The sequence below is a fragment of the Malus sylvestris genome, chromosome 5 (assembly GCF_916048215.2).
Source record: "Malus sylvestris chromosome 5, drMalSylv7.2, whole genome shotgun sequence".
NCBI lineage: Eukaryota > Viridiplantae > Streptophyta > Magnoliopsida > Rosales > Rosaceae > Malus > Malus sylvestris.
Genome location: NC_062264.1, coordinates 39,255,099 through 39,274,865, shown reverse-complemented (window position 1 = coordinate 39,274,865; position 19,767 = coordinate 39,255,099). Strand labels below are relative to the sequence as shown.

Below are 19,767 nucleotides of genomic sequence, written 5' to 3'. Positions count from 1 at the left end.
TGTATGGTGGCAATTGTACTTCATGTTTTCTTTTATTGACTTTGTGGTATTTATGTTGAAACCATGGAAGGACGAGGAGTAGTGTAAAGCTGGGTAAATTCATTTTTTTTATGGTACATATCTCCAACACATTTAATTTACGGTCAAAATCAACGCACTAATTAAAGGATCCCTAATTAAACAATCGTTATTGCACCCAAGGTTTCGAGTAAAATCTGGTGTTTATATCAAGTATTTACTTCCCTTCCAAATACATGAATGTGAATTTGACATTCTTCGTGTCAAAACGTTATGTATTCAATTGAGAATTTAAAAAAATTTAATGGATTTTTATGAAGTTTAATTGATTTGTAGAGATTTTATATAAAATTTTGATTCAATTCCCTCGAAATCTCATGAGAAGATGTGAGATTTGCGGATGCTTAAAATACACTACGAAATCTCTCCAATTCCTTCTAATTCTTTAACTTTCACAAATTTTTTAAAATCAATTTCTAATTGAATACACCTGAAATGTTATAAACTTCTTTAAAATCCTAATTGAATACACTCAGATTTCTAAGGATTTTAATAAACTATCTTAAAATTCTAATTGAATACATCTTAAATTTCAGATAATCACTTAAAATCTTAATTGAATACCCCTAGATTCATTAAAAGAAATAAAATATCTCAAAATCTCAATTGCATTTCAGCAAAATTTTCCCTCTCCCTGATTACTCTCCTCCCTCAACTACATGGAATTAAAAATCCTCTTAATTCTAAAACTGGTACAAATCGAGGACAAGTGTTCCATGTGAAGCCTTGTATATTTGTTGCCAGAAAAAGCAATAAATTTTTTCTAACGATCTCTCTCCTTCTCGGTGATGTACTTGCTATAGTAGAAACACTCTTGTCCATCGCATAAGTCACCGTAGGCAGAATTCCGTGGTTTGTTAGTTTGTCTTCAGCAATTCCATATCAAATTTTTTAGATCTCATTGAGTTTTGTTTTGTTTTCATGATTGTTTTTTTTTTTTTTTTTTTTTTTTTTTTAACAATGATTTCCAAATTTGCTACCAACTACTTGTATTTGTTTTTGCAGTTCTACAATAGCATGACTACGTTCCTCTTTCCCCGATAATTAACTCCGCGTGGTGATGAATTTCTACTGGATTTAATGGTGAGACAGTACGAGAAAAATGAGCCAAGAACACAATTTATTTGTGCCCTCATCATTTTTATTTGTTAAATTTCATTGAACACAAAACTATCTCAAATGTGGCATTTGAACAAAAAAGCACATTAGTATGTGTCGTAAAAGAAAAATAGAAAAACGTTATTCCGCCTTCTAAATTTTGAGCACAGAACTTTATGTCCAACTTGCATGTGTCCTTTCGGAATGGAATTTGACACAGCAGTTGGCAATATGTGGATGTTAATTTCTTCCTCCTTGATCTTGGACAATTTTGCACCTACAAAACAATTAACACCTTACGTTAAGGCCAAGAGCGCCTCACGCGCCCACGATGAATGGGGGGCTTTGGCCGAAGAACCTCCGATGCCAAAGTTAGAATTTAGAGAGAAATAGTGTTTAGAGAATTTTGGGATTTTTGCCAAAGTATTGGAATTGCTTTTTGGTGGAAATGGGAGCCTATATATAGGGATAGGAGGTGGCCGGCCTAGCTAGGGTTTTTGGGTTAAATTTAGGTTTAATTAGGGTAATTAAAAAGGGAAAATATGGAGGATGGCCGGCCATGTGGTGTTTTATGGGTCAAAGGGATCACTTAATTGACAATTTAAGAGATTAAATAGGCAATTAACCCCTTAATTGGCCATTTATCATGATTTTTAGAAGGAAGGTTTTAGAAGTTATGGAAAGAATAAAATAAATAGCTAATTGATTAGCTAAAAGAGGGAAAAAGAGGTAAGAAATATATGGAATTAAATAGGTTTAAGTTGATACCTATTTTAGGCACTTTTGACTTGGTTTAGGGATGATTGCCTGATGCTCGCGCGTAGGAATCCCAGTATGCCTCAAGGGTATTTTGTCCTCTTTTACCCAAGAATCCACGTGTCGCCTTGTGATTATTTTTGGCTCCACAATTGCCCCCACACCTGTTGGGTTGCTCGCAAGAAAGGGCAGCAGGTGTAGAGATCTTCTTGCTTTAGGAAACTTAAGACTGCTTCCTATTTTGATGTTGATTCTCTCTTTAATAGGAAATTAGATCCTTCTAGGAAAGGTAAATAAATTTCTCTCAAAGCCTATTTAAGTCCACCTTAAGTGGGTTATTAAATCAACTTTGGAGAGAGAGATTTATTCTACCCTACAAGAGAGAGATAGCTTAGAGGATATTAGTTCCCCCTCCTCTAACAATCTTCTACATCTTGCCCGTGCAAATAACCATCTTTCATTGCTTTCTTCATCTTCTTTGTGCCACACCGAGGTAAGAAAAAATTAATTTTCCTTGTCTTGTTCTTGGATGGTGCTACCGCGGGGCAGCCGTCGGGGTGGTGCAGCTTGTCGGCTGGCATGGGCCAGGAGTCAGCTCGGCATGGGCCGATGAGGTATTGTGGCAGGGACCACTCCTTTAAGTTGCTCGACTTGGCTAGAACCAAGGGCAGCTTGTATGGTTAGGGCCACAGATTGTGGTGTTGTGGCGCAGTGCTAGGCGAGTCACATGGCTCATGTCCTTTTAGGCTTTTGGACATGACGCGAGCTAGGCAGGTGATTGAGAGAAATGAAGAGGTTGCGGGCCTTATGAGCTGCTGGAATGTTGGGTTGAACTCCCATGCTGGGTACCACGAATGGCGTTGGCTACTTTAACTCTCTTCGTCAGGAGAAACGTAGGCTGCTCCCAAAAGAAGAGGTAAATAGGATCAAGGCGGATGCATTGGCTCGTCCAATCACTGTTGTGGATCCTACTGCAAGTGAAGGTAGAAAAAGGATCTTCCCTGCCTACTCAAGAGATGCCGGCTGAGAAAAAATGAAAGACTTCTTTCGCTGCTCGTGCGGGCTCGCCGACTGCCTCTAGGCTTGTGATTGACTTCACTTTTTCCAAGGGGACGAAAAATGAGGCTACTAGATCTGAGCATGTGGCGTCTTCCATGTCAAGAATGGCTAGTATGATTGCTAATATGATTGTTCGGCATAAAGGTCCTGTCGTGCCCTTAGTGCCGAATTTTGTACCAAAACGTCTGTTGGGAGCTAAGTCTGGTTCACCTTTGGAGAGGCTTGCTATTATGAAAAGCGATAAGGTGGACTCTGCTGCTGAAGTGGTGTCAAGGCCCATTCCTTATGCTGCTAAGATTGATTCGCCTGCTGGGAATGAGGAGACTGCTCGCGTAGGCAGCTGTGAGAAATCCACTAAGCCTGCTTCTGGGGAGGCTGCTGAGATCTATGTGCTTTTGAAACCAGATCTCTTGAAAACATGGACGTTTGTGCCAAGTTTGTTGATTGCGTCATAAGGGTTGTTTGCCCAAGCTTGTTTACGAAGCATACGACCCAATATAGAAGGATTGCTCTGCTTGCTATGATGCAGATATAGCAAGGCTGCTTAGGAGATGGCAAATACTATGGAAGATTCTGAGTTCGTTACTTTGAAGGGGTCTAATATTTTTGCCTCCACTTCTTTGCAGCTTGAGACCGCTCGCCAAGATATCGTTGACTTGAAGACTAGGCTTGGCGTGATCCAAGTTAAGCATGAAATTACAGAAAAGGAGATTGAATGTTATAATACCTCATATTCAAGATCTTGAGTTTGCAGTTTCTAACTTCGTTTCGCTGCTTATGAAAAGGATGAAAAGTTGATTGCTACTTATGCTAAGAAGGGAGTGGATGAGCTGCAGCGCGTCCGTGTTAGTCTGCTTGAGAAGAAATGAGCAGCTGAAGGGTGAGAAGCATGGGCTTGAGGTTTCAAGACCTTCTCTATTTCTCCGGAAGACTTGCTTGCTTTTACTTTTGAGGCTTCCATTGGTGAAGTAGTTGGAAAAGTTAGTGCCCAGGCTGGGGCAGCCAGGGGTGAAGCGTCGGATGATACCGCTACTAAGAGCGTTACGGTTGCTGAAGGTGTGGCGACCGAGTAGTCGTGGGATGTCCAAGCTGCTGTAGTGTAGTATTCTAGGTAGCCTTTAGGATTTTCTTTGTTTTTCCTTGTAGCTCTTGTTTTGCTTGAACTCCTTCGGCTTTTGCTAGTTGTTTATAAACATGTTTTCCTTCGGTTTTCTTCATTTTCGCTTCTTTTATTCATGCCCTAACCTTTAGACTTGATAGACCAGTGGCATGCATGCTACTTTTTTATAAGTAGACAAGCTCACATAACCTATGCAACCGTAGGTGTTGGTGTAGAACTTTGCAAAGTTCTTAGCCATAGGGTTGGCAGCCGGATGCCTTACTTACAGAAGCAGACAAGTCCGCGTAACCACTAGGCTGTTAACCATGACTTTCTTCAATTTCATAGGTTGCGTAGCAAGTATCACAACATTTTAGGACTTGGTGTAAGTTGTTCCGCACTTGGCAGAAGTTAAGCTTATCGACTACGTAGCATGTCGGCAGTGGATAAAACTTCGTATATACGCGCTAGCTTGTTTAACCTTTCACAAGAATGTGCAGTTGTATAAGTCTAGCGCCACTTTACTGCTGAAAAGGCAAGCCGTAGGCAGTCTTCCGGAATCCGTAGGCTACGTTAGTGTACTCGGTAGCAGCTTTAGGGTTCCAGGGCAGTCGTTTATAGGGCGTACTGCGTAATGCGCCTCATCCGTCGCTAGGGCCCGGTTCCCTGCGGATTAGGCCAAAAGACCCAAAATCCTTCAGTTAGTTAAGCCTTGAAAAAGACCATTGTGGCTAATTCTAGGAATCCGGGCGCAAGCCATCGTGCATCTAGTTATACTAGGGCAGCCAGGCTCATCCACATCTGGATATTCGGAGTGTAAAGTTTATCCTCTCGTCTTGGAAAGCTAACCCATATAGGTGTCGAGGAATTGGTTTACCCTCTCGCACTGGAGAACAATTAGTTTACCCTCTCGCACTAAAGAGCATGGTTGGTCCCTCGGAGGCGCAATTCCTGCTATGGGTCCCTATGAATGGCGCAGTCTTCTTTTGAAGTGCCGGAGTGGTCAGTTGTTGTAAGCATGCAGCCGAGCCAAGTTGTGATTAATTCTGAATTCCTCATTGAAAAACGAGTGAAACGAACGAGAACTTAGCTATAAGGTAGGAACTGCATAACAACTGGATAGTCCTCGACTTGTGAGGTGGTGCCCATCAAGCTTCTTGAGTCTTCGGGCTTTGATGTAATGGGAGGTCACACATGGTACTTCTTCAGATTGTATGTGCTCCACTACTTTTCGATCTTTTTATCATTTCATGGTGGCGAAGGTGTTATTACTCTTGCCGCCAATTCTTCTGATCTTGTACGGACTTTCCCATATAAGATTCATCTTTTTAGAGCCTTCTTTGTGGGCAATGATGAAGGCTTTTCTTATGACTAGATCTTTGGGCTGGAACTGCCTGATCTTGGTCCTTTTGTTGTAGCTGGAAAGGAACTACTACTGGTAAGCTGCGATGCGGGTGATAGTCTGCTTGTACTTCTCCTCTGCCAGATTTAAGCTTGTGGCCATCTTTTTTCGGTTACTCGTATTTTGGTGGTGCGATATTCCCATAGACATCCAGGGAGTTCGTCTGGCTATTTTCTTTTCTTACTGGTGGGCGATTTCTTGTGGCAGTCGAAGATCATCTTGGTGGATACTTTGGCCTGCTTATTGCCTTGAGAATATCTTGGCGTAGACATGTGCTGCTTGATGCCATACTTTTGGAAAAACTTTGCCAAATCTTTGCCCACGAATTGTGGGCCGTTGTTGGTGATGATGGATTAAGGGATGCCAAATTGGTAAATGATGTTCTTCCATATGAAGCGCTCTATGTCTGTATGAATCGTGGTCGTCATGGGCTCTGCTTCTACCTATTTGGTGAAGTAGTCGGTTGCCACGATCATCATGCCTTTGCCCTTAGTAGTCTGGCTGGTGATTAGCTAGGAATCAGAATGAATTAAAAGCTTTTTCACCGCCAAGTCTTTTGTCATTCGAAGGCTTGCTAGTGGGGATTCGTACTCTACTTCGTTGTTAGATGCATTGAAACCTAGAATGATCGCCTGCTCGGGCATCAAACCACCTAGGGTGATAAGGACCACGTCTGCTCTGAACCTTTGTAGTTGGATGCACTGTTGACATGCAAATGCCAGAAGTCTTCATCAGGTAGAGCAAGCGCGGCTAAAATGTGCTCAACTACCTTCGGGGCGTCATTGGGCCACTCTGTTACGTTGTCAAGGCTAGGCGTGAAGGCGCGGTAGGGAGCTATGGAACTAGGGCCATGATACATGTGGCAGGAGATGCTCAACTGCCGGTATTGGGCCACTCTAAAGCTGAATAATGGAGCAAGGGTCGGCTAGGGATGTGTGACACGCAACAGGAGGTAGTGTTTAACTGCTGGTACATGTTGCTCTTATGTAGAATCTTCTGGGGCGACAAGGATAAAACTTGCTTATGAGTGTTCCTTCCAGTGTTCATCTGCCCTTGGTGTGTCTTTTGAGCAGAGTTGTTGCGTTCGTCCGAAAATTTTGCATCCGCCAAGGTCTACGCCTTTATTGTCGTGCGTCTGGATTCGACGGAATAGTGTGTCATAATGATGACTGCGTGCGAGAAGAGTTTTCAGGTTACAACAAATATTGCCAAAGTTAACTTTTGAATTTCTAATAGCATCGATGAGAGCTTTTAAATTGTAGAATACAGGTAAGCGAGCCCCCAGCTCTTCTCGTATGATGATATAGCTTATTGCTGCTCTAGATATCGTCAAACACGTGAATAAGTCCTGTGCTGCTTCCGGTTTGGATAGTAGGGATGTGACATCAGGTACTTCTTCAAGTTTTTGAATGTGCATTGGCGATCCTAGTCCCAAAGTGCATGCTACTTTGCCAGAGCGAAAGAGTTTGCCATAGTTAAATCTTCTTTCATTATCAGTTTTTCGAACAATGGGTAGTCTGCTGGAAGTTCTTTTTGGAAAGCTGCTCTAGTTATCGAGTCGTTACATCCGACTATTTTTGCCTTCTTTGCTTTGAACCTCCTCACATAATCGCGAAGCGACTCTTTTGGGTTTTTCTTAACGTCGAACAAATGGTCGGACTTCTTTTTGATCGAGCGATAGGATGAATATTCTTTGGTGAAAACCAAAGAAAGTTCGTCAAAATTCCGGATAGATTGTGGTGACAGGGTGTAGAACTAATCTTGCGCCTCGCCTTGTAAAGTGGTGGCGAATATCTTGCACATGAGATCATCGTTGTTTCGATAAAGGATCATTGCGTTTTGGTAGTGCTTTAAGTGTCTTTTCGGATCTTCATCCCTTTTGAAATATGTGAAATGTGGCATGCTGAACTCACGTGAAGGCTCTGCCTGCTCAATCTCGTCCGTGAAGGGTGACCTATTTATGTTGGTCATGTTCCGTCGTGGTGCCTCGTCGATGACCTTGTTGCGTTGGAAATCATGCAATCGTTTAGTCAAGAGTCTTTCTACTTCTTCCTGAATTTGCCTTTATTGGGGTAGCGGAGCTCTCGGCTGCCCCTAGCCATAACTTGCTGGTTTAGGTTGCTCTTCCATGTGTTTGGCTCATCTATGCCGCGAATGCAGTGCATGTGATGCGTTCCTAGCAGGCGAGCGAGTTCTTCGCAGGCTGCTGGTTGAACTTGAGCTGGATTGAGTGACTGTTTCTCTCCGTCCGTCGTGCTGCCTACTCTGATGTGAGGTGGATGATGCTCCTTGCAAGCTTAGCCGCGAATGAACACTTTGCCCGAAAGGTTGCTCATGTTGAATATTGGAGTGTAACCTCAACCGTGAATGTATGCTCATCCATGGGCCTAGTCTAGAGTGCACGCTCATCCATGCGCTAAGATGGGAGTATACGCTATCTCGGGGGCCCAATAAAAAATGTACACTGCCCGAACGTTCGACTCGTGGCTGGTCGAGTGGCTGCTTGCCGGGACGCTGCTGGAAAGGTTCGTCTGCCCTTGTCCTACTTTGGGATACCTCGTCCGGGGCACGTTGGATCCCGATGCGTTGCAAAAGTTGATTCACCAAGGTTGTCTGTTGTGCAAGGGCACTCGTCAACTCTATGACTTGTCGAGATAAGTGTTGTTCGCCATTTGGATTTGAAGAACTTAGAAGGAATGCACCTCCTTGAGCAGTGGAAGGGTGGTAGGACTCCGTGGGTGAGATTTGAGTTGGAAAATGTCAAATCCGTGAAACAATGTGGTGAGAATACCCCCGGCTCGATGGTAGGTCCGAATGGTTGAGATAGTCTTAGGCCGACTTGGGTTGCTTGGAAAGCCACGGGAGCAGGCTGGGCCATAAGAGTGGGCTGCTCGACGAGAGCAGGCTGGACCACGGGAGTGGGCTGCTCGTCGGGAGCAAGCTGGGCCACGGGAGCAAGCTGCTCGGCAGGGGCAGGTTGAACCACAGGAGTGAGCTGCTTGTCGGGAGCAGGCTGGGCCACGAGAGTAGGCTGCTTGGCGGTAGCAGGCTAGGTTGTAAGAGCAAGTTGGGCCATGAGAGCAGGCTGGGCCGCGAGAGTGGGCTGCTCGTCGAGAACAAGTTAGACCACAGTAGTGGGTTACCCGTCCGGAGTAGGCTGTTCAGCGCGTGATGCATGCGAATGCGAGGCTTGGACTCAGACGCGTGCAAGCTTGGATGGCACGGCTTGGGCCAAGGCCTTGGTGCCGTGAGCCTTGGATGGCACGGCTCGGGCCGTGGTGAAAACACCATGGACCTTGCCACGGGTGGCTACCGAGGTAGCCACTGTGGTGGTTCCCATGGTGAAAACTCGTGATGGTGGTGCTGCTCCACTTATTGTAGCATTTAGCCTCACGGATCTCCGCAATCCCATTTCTTGAACATTAAAATTTTCACTTGTGGAATTTTCTAAATTTCTAGCCATTATATTTTGCTTATACGTTTTATCAAAAAACCTTTGCAAGTAAACAATTCTAATAATAAGAACGTATGAAAAATATTCAAATGGACTAGAAAATAAAGAAAAAACCTTTTTTGTGCGAGAGTCTTCTGCGAGTATGGATTTCAACTCTCAATGAAAGCACCAATTTGTGGATGCAAATTTCTTCCTCCTTGATCTTGGACAATTTTGCACCTACAAAACAATTAACACATTACGTTAAGGCCAAGAGCCTCACGCGCCCACGATGAATGGGGGGGCTTTGGCCGAAGAACCTCCGATGCCAAAGTTAGAATTTAGAGAGAAAGAGTGTTTAGAGAATTTTGGGATTTTTGCCAAAGTGTTGGAATTGCTTTTTGGTGGAAATGGGAGCCTATATATAGGGATAGGAGGTGGCCGGCCTAGCTAGGGTTTTTGGGTTAAATTTAGGTTTAATTAGGGTAATTAAAAAGGGAAAATATGGTAGAAAAGGTAGAAAACATGGAGGATGGCCGGCCATGTGGTGTTTTATGGGTCAAAGGGATCACTTAATTGACAATTTAAGGGATTAAATAGGCAGTTAACCCCTTAATTGGCCATTTATCATGATTTTTAGAAGGAAGGTTTTAGAAGTTATGGAAAGAATAAAATAAATAGCTAATTGATTAGCTAAAAGAGGGAAAAAGAGGTAAGAAATATATGGAATGAAATAGGTTTAAGTTGATACATATTTTGGGCACTTTTGACTTGGTTTAGGGATGATTGCCTACTGCTAGCGGGTAGGAATCCCAGTATGCCTCAAGAGTATTTTTGTCCTCTTTTACCCAAGAATCCACGTGTCGCCTTGTGATTGTTTTTGGCTCCACACAATACACCAACGACAGACAAATTTAATTTTATTCATGTATTTGTGCAAAAACAGTATTTATATATTTTGTGGATTGTATTATAGGGTTGGCAATGGATTGTTTTTTTATTCGAGTCAACAACTAATCTCTAGTCTGAAGTTATAACTTGTATTGTATGTGCGACACTCTTTTTCTTATCATAAGGTTTTGTTTCACATGGTTTTCAATAAAACGTTTTTTTTACCGAGTCCTACTTCACCGTTTGACTACGCCTTTTGAAAATATGGTTTGGAACATATTTGTTGAAGGGGCGTTTGTAATTTGTATTCACTTTTGTATTACCCTCGTGAAGGGTCAGGCAGTGCTTCTTTTAAGATGACACTTATCTTCCTCATTTTCACATTTGAATTTTGGATGAGCCGTTTCGGTTATATAGTCCAACAAAACTTGAGACCACTGTGATTTCGCATCACAACCCCCACTCCACAGGAAAAACCCTCCCCTCAAACGCCTTATCAACTTTCAGTTTCAGTTGATTAGAAGGGGTGTGCCATTTCACGTTTAGCTGTACACAAGGGAGTTTTACTATGGCAATTTCCTTGCGATACTCTTCGGTATGCCAAAATTCAGGCACTCTTGGAATAAGTGTTAAAAGAGTATTCAGGCAAAAGCTCCTTGAGATTTTGTAGGAAAGAGATCCATCACCACTTCACATATATCAAAAGTCCGGTGAAGAAATTCATTTCAGTAACAAAAGTTTAGAGTGTTGAGAGTTGTCCCACATCGGTGAGGGACAAAATTTGCTATGTGCTTATATGGTATTGGGCTACTTCCCATATTACCAATTAATTTTATGGGGAAACCTCAATTTCATCATGGTATCAGAGCGGGTTGTCCTCGTGTGAAGTCAAACGGTCACAAGCTATCCACGCCACCCAGTTGTTGTCCACATGTAGACTTGAAAATCCGTCACACATGCGGGGACGTGTTGAGAGTTGTCCTATATCGATGAGAGACAAGGTTGGTTTTATGGTAGAACCTCAATTTCATCATAGAGTTTTCGGGTCTCTCCTGCCAAACGGTCACACGCTCTCCACGTCACCTAGTTGTTATCCTCGTGTATGCTTGAAAATCCGCCACACGTGCGGAAGCATGTTGAGAGTTGTCCCATATCGATGAGAGACAATGTTGATTTTATGGTAGAACCTCAATTTCATCGTAGAGTTTTCAAGTCTCTCCTTGCACTTGGAGATAGTGCACCATGCCTATCATCTCGTTTTTACACTTATCTATCATTCCATATCGTATTTTTATTCTTTCTATTCCCTCGTCTCCTCCACCTATTCTCTCCGCCCAAATTCTCCATCCTTACTTGACTCCCTTTCTGGGCCCCCACTCACAGATCCGATAGACCCAAACACCTTGGGTTTGGGATTCAATAGGCAAAGTCTGCGAGCTTGACTGGCGCGACTATGAAGAAGTTGTCTACGTCCGCATCGGGGGCGGTGGAGCCGACGGCTTCGGTGTCTCCCATTCTGGCGTCGTCACTGGCGTTGAATAAGATAAAGACGAGATCGGGTCCGCTGCCGCAGGAGAGCCTTTTTGGGTTTAGGGGTAACAAAGGGTCGGCGCTGGGCTCGAGCAATTTGTCGAGGCTGGGAGTCGGCGATCAAAGTTTAGGATCTGAAAGTGGGGGAAGAAGAATGAGGCTGCGAGTCAAGAGTATGATTGGGTTTGGGATGGGATGAGATGGTATGAGGATGAGGGAGTGAGGGGAGGGGAGGGTGTGATGGAGGAGGAGGGAGCGAGAATTGGGTTTGGTTTGGGATGAGATGTTTTTTGCGATCGGGGAAGAAAGGAGAGAAATGTTTTTTTTTAAGTACTTTTAATTAAAAAAATTACTAAATTATTAAAAATTAATTAATTATAATCATTAAATAAAAATTAATAATTAATTAATTTTTTATCCCAGTTGGCAAAGGAGTGGGCCCTACTTTTGCCATATCATCATATACCAGCAAAATTAACAGAAAATTTAATGGATGTCTAACATTGCAACGAATTCATAAATTGAGGTATGACATTACAATGTTTAAAACATGAGGTATGAGATTGTGATTCGACTCATAGTTGAGGTAGTTTTGTGTAATTTATCCAACAAAATATTATTAAAAATATGGATAGAAAACACTTTGAAAATAAACTTAAATCGTCAAAATCAATTCTCCAAATTAGTGTGTGCGTTCTCTCCTCTCTCTTTCGAAAACCTAATGGCTAAAAAGCCTTATTTATACTACAATACAATTAAAATCCTTAATAGAAAATGTCTTCTAAAAACTAGGAAACATAATAACTTCATAGAAACTAGGAAATATAATCCTAATCAAATATGGCAAATCTGTCCAGCCACATTTTGGACCCATATCTGCTCAAAAACAGGCCTAAAATAGCTCTATTTAAAGCTTAGAATATTTTGAACACTTCTCCAGAAGACCACGAACTCATCAAAGATCATCTTGGGCTCCAAAACTCACAATTAAGCCCAAAAACGTTATTTTTCAATGCCACACGCTGCACCTTTATTTCATCGCCATAAATAAAACGCTTTGTAGAAAAATATGAAACTTTGATACATGCAAGATGAGAGACACATGAACGTCCTCCAAATAAAATTACTCCAAAATTCATCCATTTGATCACTTTTTGCTCTAGAGGAAGTCAGAAATCCTATATTGAAAATACAATTTAAAGTATCAAAATTCTTCCAAAATAATAACCAAAATAAACTAAAATTAGGATGATATATACAATATAATATTAACTCATGACCGACGTAGGCTCCCCTTTCTACAGCATGATGGCGTTACGTTATGGCTCGCCAGAGGGCTCAAGGCTCGACAATTATTGCAAGGGCAGTCCAACGGGCTGCTGCCCTTGATCCAATTGCCTTTCCTCTTTTAGGACCGGTGGAGATGAATTTGTTGGGGTTGAGGGCAATTCAACCCAAATGTCCAAACATTTCAAGATCTGCTGAACTTGCTCTTAAGAGAAACCAATTTTTCTGCTGATGCCTTCGCTAATTTAAGTCATCAGAAATCCCCGAATTGTATTTAACTCGACTCTTTTCCTGCTTGTGCCCAACAAGCTCTTCAACTGGACCTATCCTTTATGGTGCGTTTGGTACGTGGGACGGGACGGGACGGAACGGGACGAGGCGTTCCGTCCCGCGTTTGGTGCGCCAAAAATAGGTGGAACGGGCTGTTCTACGGGACAGATTTTGGGTGTTTTTGCGTTCCACCTTCCCCCTGGAACGGGTTTGTTCCACGTCTGTGGAACACAATGTTTTACCATTTTAAGACAAATATACCCCATGTCTTTTTCAAAAATTACACCTTTGTTCCGTCCCGTCCCGTCCCGTCCCGTCCCGTCCCGTTCCGTTCCGTTCCGTCCCGTCCCGTCTGCGTACCAAACGCACCCTCTGATTGCCCTAGACGCTTTTCTATTTATGATTCTTTTGTTAAAAATAAAATAATGGAATCCCATATTCTATCGAACTATGAAACTCAGAACAAAAAATAATAATTTCAAGCCCCTGTTACAACACTCGGAAAAAGAAAAGAAAAGAAGGTAACAAAGTTTCAATAAATCTTGTACCAGCCTTATAATCTTGTTAACCATATACGATCCCAACTCTCAGATACATAGATTGAAAAAGTTAGAAGGTTGTTTTGGCCGGGACCATATGCTCTTACTTTTTTGGTGGGTCGACCGACAATATACTTACATATATGCTTGAGTCACATCATCACATCGAAAACGTGCATCATTTTTGGACCACGACTTAAATAGTGACACTTACATGCCCTCCCATGACATTAATTTGTGTTTGTGCAGAAGACTAAACATTTGTGGCCAAACTGGCTGCACCTCTCCGGTATTATTCGATAAAAAGTTAGATTCTCTTCCACCAAACAAGTAACAGATATGAATTCCGCGCCACACATGAAACTCCTGCGCTCAATAAATTGATTGATTTTTTAATTTACCATGGACAAACGAAATCACAGTTTGGTGCATTGGCTTCTTTATAATTTTTTTATTTTTTATTTATTTATTTATTTTTAAAAAACCTTGACGGTATGAGAGATATTTTATTGATAATGAAAAGAAAAAAGTTACACCTAGTCAAATGGAGAACATAAACTTTACCCCTCATAATACCAAGAAAAGAAGAAAAAGAACATGAATAAGAAGGGAGGACTTAGGGCTGGTTTGGTATTGCTGTGCTTTGAAAAAAAGCTGCTGTGAGAATAAGCGGCTGTGAAATAAAGCCAGTAGAGTGTTTGGTAAACTTTTTTGTGAAAGTGCTTTTGGAAAAAAAAGCAGGATGATAGTGTGTCTTTTCATTAAATGAGCACTGTAGCTCCGTGTGCTTTGAAAAAACTGGCTTTTTTTCAAAGCAGCAAATAGCAGCTTCAGCTTTTCCTTTGATTTTCAGCTTATTCTCACAGCAGCTTCCAAAATAAGCCTTTTTTTTCAGTTTACCAAACACAAAAATGACCCTCAGCTTTTTTTCACAATGGCTTTTTTTAAAATCACCTCAATCCCAAACGGGACCTTAAACTTTACCCATCTAGAAATCAAAATCAAAACGATACAAGGAAAAGAGGGGGGGGGGGCTTCTTTATGATTACTCCTAAGTCTTTTGTTTTGTCACACTCACTACCATAAATTAGGGGTTGCCCAACCAAACTATGTGCAACGTAAGGAATTTCGTCGGTTAATAAATGTTTACCCGACGGATAATTCATTTGGTAAGGCGAAGTCGGTCAACATATTGGGTTGACCGAATATTTTTACCCGACTGAGAGAGTTCGTAGGTTAAAAAATTCGTCATTGGGTAAACTTTTGGCGCAAAGAGGGGAAATATTGATTCCTCGTTCTCCTATGTGTCTTCCTATTCATCTTTCTCCCTTCTCCCATTCTTCTTTGGTTAAAGACCCACTACACCCACTACTCAAACCTTACCATTTGACCAATTTGCACAAGTTTATGAAAAACAGCATCATCAAAGGTATGTCTATTGTGGTTGGAGGTCTAGGGAGTACATGGAGAGAATACTACCGTAATGTGCAAGAACATGGTGAGGATACCACCGTAAGGTCAAAGAAGGTGGTGAACAAAAGTTGGTCAGATTCTTGCATGTGGAAGAACATAGAGAGAATACTACCGTTATGGGCAAAAGCCCTAAATTGTAAGGTTGGGCCGTTCAAGAAAAAAGACTCAGCACTTTTTGTAAAGCTAAGGCGGGATTGGTTTTAAAAGTGTTTACTTGTGAGTTAACGACTGAGCTTTTATTTTAAATGTTTTGTAATTCCTAACAAATGCATTAGGCGTCGTTACAAAATCAAATTTGTCTTGTATCACAACATTGGCTGGTATTACGTAAAATTTTCTATATTTGTCAGTATTTTGTAATGGATTATAAAGCTATAAACCATATGGTTGAGCTTTTGTTCAAGAAAATTTACGTTTTACTTAATAAAAGTATAGAAAAAAAAGACCAAGTATTTTAGAATCCACGATTAGAAGGAGAAACAAATCCTACTAAACTAGTTTACACATTCCAATTATATTCGTATTACGGTATCCAATTCGATTGGCATAGGAATATCATAATGTAATAATGGTAGAAATTGAATCACTTTATGTTTTGATATTATATAAAAAAAAATTCGTATGTGTTAAGTATAATTTATTAAGATTCCTTCCAAAGTTAAACCCATAAGCGTTGTCAAAAGTTCAATTTTCGAAGTTTCACAAATACCTATGGGTCCAGAAAATCAACTTTTATGATAATTGCCTGATGAACCTTCGTCGGTTAGGTCATCAACTGTCAAGAAAAGCTACAATCCCAATTTTCTAGTGTCACATAAATCCAAATACAGGTGTTGGGAATCCATTGACATAGTTATTGCCCGACAAACCTCCGTCGGGAAAACCCTAATTGGTCAAAAGTTTTCAACTCCAATTTTCAAAATGTCACAGATATCCAGTCCTTGGAAATCCACTCAGATAGATATTGCCCGACAAAACCTCCGCTGGGGAAAGCATGTGGGTTAAAAGTTTCGGATCAGATGATGAGAATCCTCTTGATCAAGTAATGTAGGTTGTTAAATGAAAATTCAACAGTTACAAACATGAGGATCTCTTTCAAGTTTTAATAATTATAACCGTTAGATTTTCATCAAACGACCCACACTCTTTGATCAGGAGGATCCTCATCCTTAGCTCAGGAGAGGATCCTGATCCAAAAGTTTCCAACTCCAAGTTTCAAAGTGTCACAGATATCTAGTCACGGACATTGGGAATCTACTAACAAAGAGATTGCCCGACGAACCTCTGTCGGGTAAATCAGTATTGGTTAAGAGTCGAAGTCTTATTTTCAAAGTGTCACAGATATCCACTTCACGTGAGGGTAAAATTCCACCGACACGACTTAACCGATGGAAGTCCATCGGGGAAACCTCTATTCATTAGTTATAAATACCTTTCTTCCTTTTCATTTTTCTCATCAGTATCGTCCTCTCATTTCTTATGTATACGAGTTTCATAGAATGCGAATGAGTGGTGGGAGGAACAATTAAAGAACACATCAGAAAGTTGTGTGAGTGGTGGGAAGGTTTGGAGTGATAGGTTGTTTTTAAGGATATCAAGTATGTGGATGGATGATATAGATGTAATCTTAGGTGAGTTAATTGTCGGGGTTCGCAGTAACTATAAGATTTGAAAATATAATATTATAACTAATATTTTGAAAGGAAATAAGGACACCTCATCACCGACCCAATGAATAAAAGGACTCGGGGCATTTATCGGGGCTTAAAGACAAACTGGATCACTCAGACCACCCAGTCCAGGATCCGGATTGTATACTTTCCAGACCACCGCCGAACGTGTGCCAGTGTCTACAGTTTGTTGACTCATGACTGCGGGGCACTCATTTGCAGCAATGCCCCATAGACACTGATTCCTGGATTACGCATAAGGCATCGGTTCATGCCGAGATGTACGGCCAACTTTCGGTAAGTTTACAACTACTTTCTCAATGTCATGATTTTGTTTTTAAAAATTGCAGTCCAAGTTCTAGTGGAACGAGCGGGACAAAGCTTGTGTGGATTATATAAATTGAGTCTAGAGCGGTCGGTTCAAAGAGTGAAAGTACGAGCTCCACAAGTACTACGAGGCTTGTCCGACACTTGAGACAGCGCATGCAGACCGTCCTAAGGAGTTTCTGGAGAATGTGGGCGAATGGCTATGGCTTTGCACTAATATTTAATTTTGACTTTTATTTAATATTTAGATTTTTTTTTGCTAAGTTAAACTAATATTTTTTAATGGACAAAAAAAATGGACCACAAATAGAGGAAATCAAGACAAAAAGTTGTACGAGTACTAGGTAATTAAATCTAATTTTAATTTTGACTTTTATTTAATATTTAGGTATTTTATCTTAAGTTAAACTAATATTTTTTAGAGAACTTTAACGAAAAGCACCCGGTACTGTTCACTTTAACGAAAAACCATATTTTTACACTAAAAAGTCAATTATGGTACTATTAATTTTACTCTTTATTTTGTCCTTATCATTAAAACTCAAAATTTTCAAGCCCTTTTCATTAGTTTTCCTTATTTTTTAATAGATAAAAAAATGGACGACAAATAAAGGAAACCACGACAAAAACCCACGCCAACTATGGCAACGAGGTCGCAAACGAGATTTTTGTAAGTATTTTTTTCATAATCTTCATTTATGGTTTTCATTACTAATATGGTTTAAATAATAATTAATCTAACTTCGTGTTCTTCTTTTTTTTATAGGCTTCTATGGTACAGAAAAATGACGAGTACCTCACCAATGACTCGCAACAGCATCCTAACGTGCGTATGAAGGAGCTGACACTTGACCTAGAGGTAGTGCTCCAGGTGCTGATGGACGGGGTTGGGCGAAGGAAAGGCAATGAAGTCTACGGCCTAGGAATGGGTTGGTTTCGGGAAGGAAAGGCAATGAAGTCTTGTTCTTCATCCAGCTACACTACAACGATCATGATTGATTTCAAACTTCAGCAGATGGAGGCGGAGTTGGCATGCCAAATGGAATTAGTTTGCCAATGCTTCATCGTCGTATCTCAGAGCTTATCAGCTTCTAGCATTACAATTCCTCTGCCGCGCTCGAGCTTGTGTAGTCGTCCCAATAGCCCCTCTGCAACTATCCCAGAAACCGCCCAATCAATGAGTCAATGACCAGACCCCACCACAGTAGTTTACCATTCCTTTTTTTTTCTTTTCTTTTTTTAAAATAGTTGGAAGAACAATTATTTTGGGTTATATATATATATATCTTAACAAAGAAGATCAGAATTACAGAAGAAAGAAGAAAGAAGGAATATAGAGAATGTAGAAGAAGACCTGGAAATAAAACTAGAGAGAATATGAAAAGTTTTGTATTGATAGAATGGTTATTTCTTACAAACATTAGACTGCAAATGGCCTTTTTATATCCCTCTAGTAGTCTAACTACCTTGCTTACTGTGTAAGCTACACATAACCCTCCTAACTAACTTTTAATAGAAATATTGATGACATGGCAGATTATGTGGCATTCATTCAATATCAGTCAACATCCCCCCTCAATCTCAACTAGGGAAACCAAGTTTGAGATTGAAACAATGACGAGTGAACGGCGGACTATGTAATCCTTTAGTAAGAATATCAGCGGTCTGTTCATCAGTGGGAAGATATTCAACCAACAAATCACCATGATGCACCCTTTCACGGACAAAATGATAATCCGTATCAAGGTGTTTGATTCTCGAATGATACACTGGATTAGCACTGAGTGCTATTGCAGATTTATTATCACAGAATATAGTTGGTTGAAAAGGTAATACAACGCCCAAATCTTTCAAAATGAGCCGAATCCAAGCCACATCTGCTGCAGTATGAGCAAGTGCCTTGTACTCCGCCTCGGTAGAACTTCGAGAGACGGAGGATTGCTTCTTTGACTGCCACGAGATTGGATTCCCACCAAGATAGACCACATAACCAGTCACAGATCGTCTTGTGTTCAAATCAGCAGCCCAATCAGCATTAGAGAATGCTGTCAAATGTATGTCAGTATCAGCTGCATATGTAATGCCACACTCTGCAGTGCCTTGAAGATATCTAAGAATTCGTTTGACAGAAATGAGATGTAAATCTGTCGGAGCAGTCATAAATTGACACACTGAATTCACAGCATACGCTATATCAGGACGTGTAAATGTGAGATATTGCAGGGAACCAACCAAACTTCTGTACAAAGTAGAGTCCTGCAATGGTATTCCCTCATGCAAGAGCATTTGATTGTGAGGTTTGCATGGTGTATTGGCAGGTTTACAAGATTCCATTCCAGCTTTATGAATAAGATCTTTAACATACTTTGATTGATTGACAAATATGTCTCCATTCTCCTTGTAGTGAATCTGAAGTCCCAGGAAGTAAGTAAGTCTGCCCATATCCTTTAAGTCAAAAACACCTGCCAAATCATCAATAACTTGCTGAACTTTGCTAGGATTGGATCCTGTCAAAATGATGTCATCTACATATAGTAAAAGAATCACCACATCCTTGTCATCATTCTTCACAAATAAACTTGTATCCGATGAAGATGGTACAAATCCCAAAGCTGGTAAATAGGTTGTGAACTTTGAATTCCATGCCCGATGGGCTTGCTTCAACCCATACAACGATTTAATCAACTTACAGACATAATGGGGTTTAGTTTGATCAACAAACCCTTGAGGCTGTTTCATATACACCTCTTCTTGCAAGTCACCATGCAGAAATGCATTTTTGATATCTAACTGCCTCAATTCCCATTTATTGATAGCTGCTAAGGACAAAATGAGTCTTACAGTAGTGTGTCGGA

At 40.9% G+C, this 19,767-nt stretch overlaps 1 long non-coding RNA gene across 1 annotated transcript; it reads left to right on the top strand.

Moving 5' to 3' along the window:
• Window positions 1-16,388: 16,388 nt before the first annotated feature.
• On the top strand, window positions 16,389-18,355 carry LOC126623483 (uncharacterized). The gene is made up of 2 exons (XR_007623776.1): window positions 16,389-17,582; window positions 17,679-18,355. It is a non-coding gene; the product is annotated as an uncharacterized LOC126623483 (long non-coding RNA).
• Window positions 18,356-19,767: the final 1,412 nt, after the last annotated feature.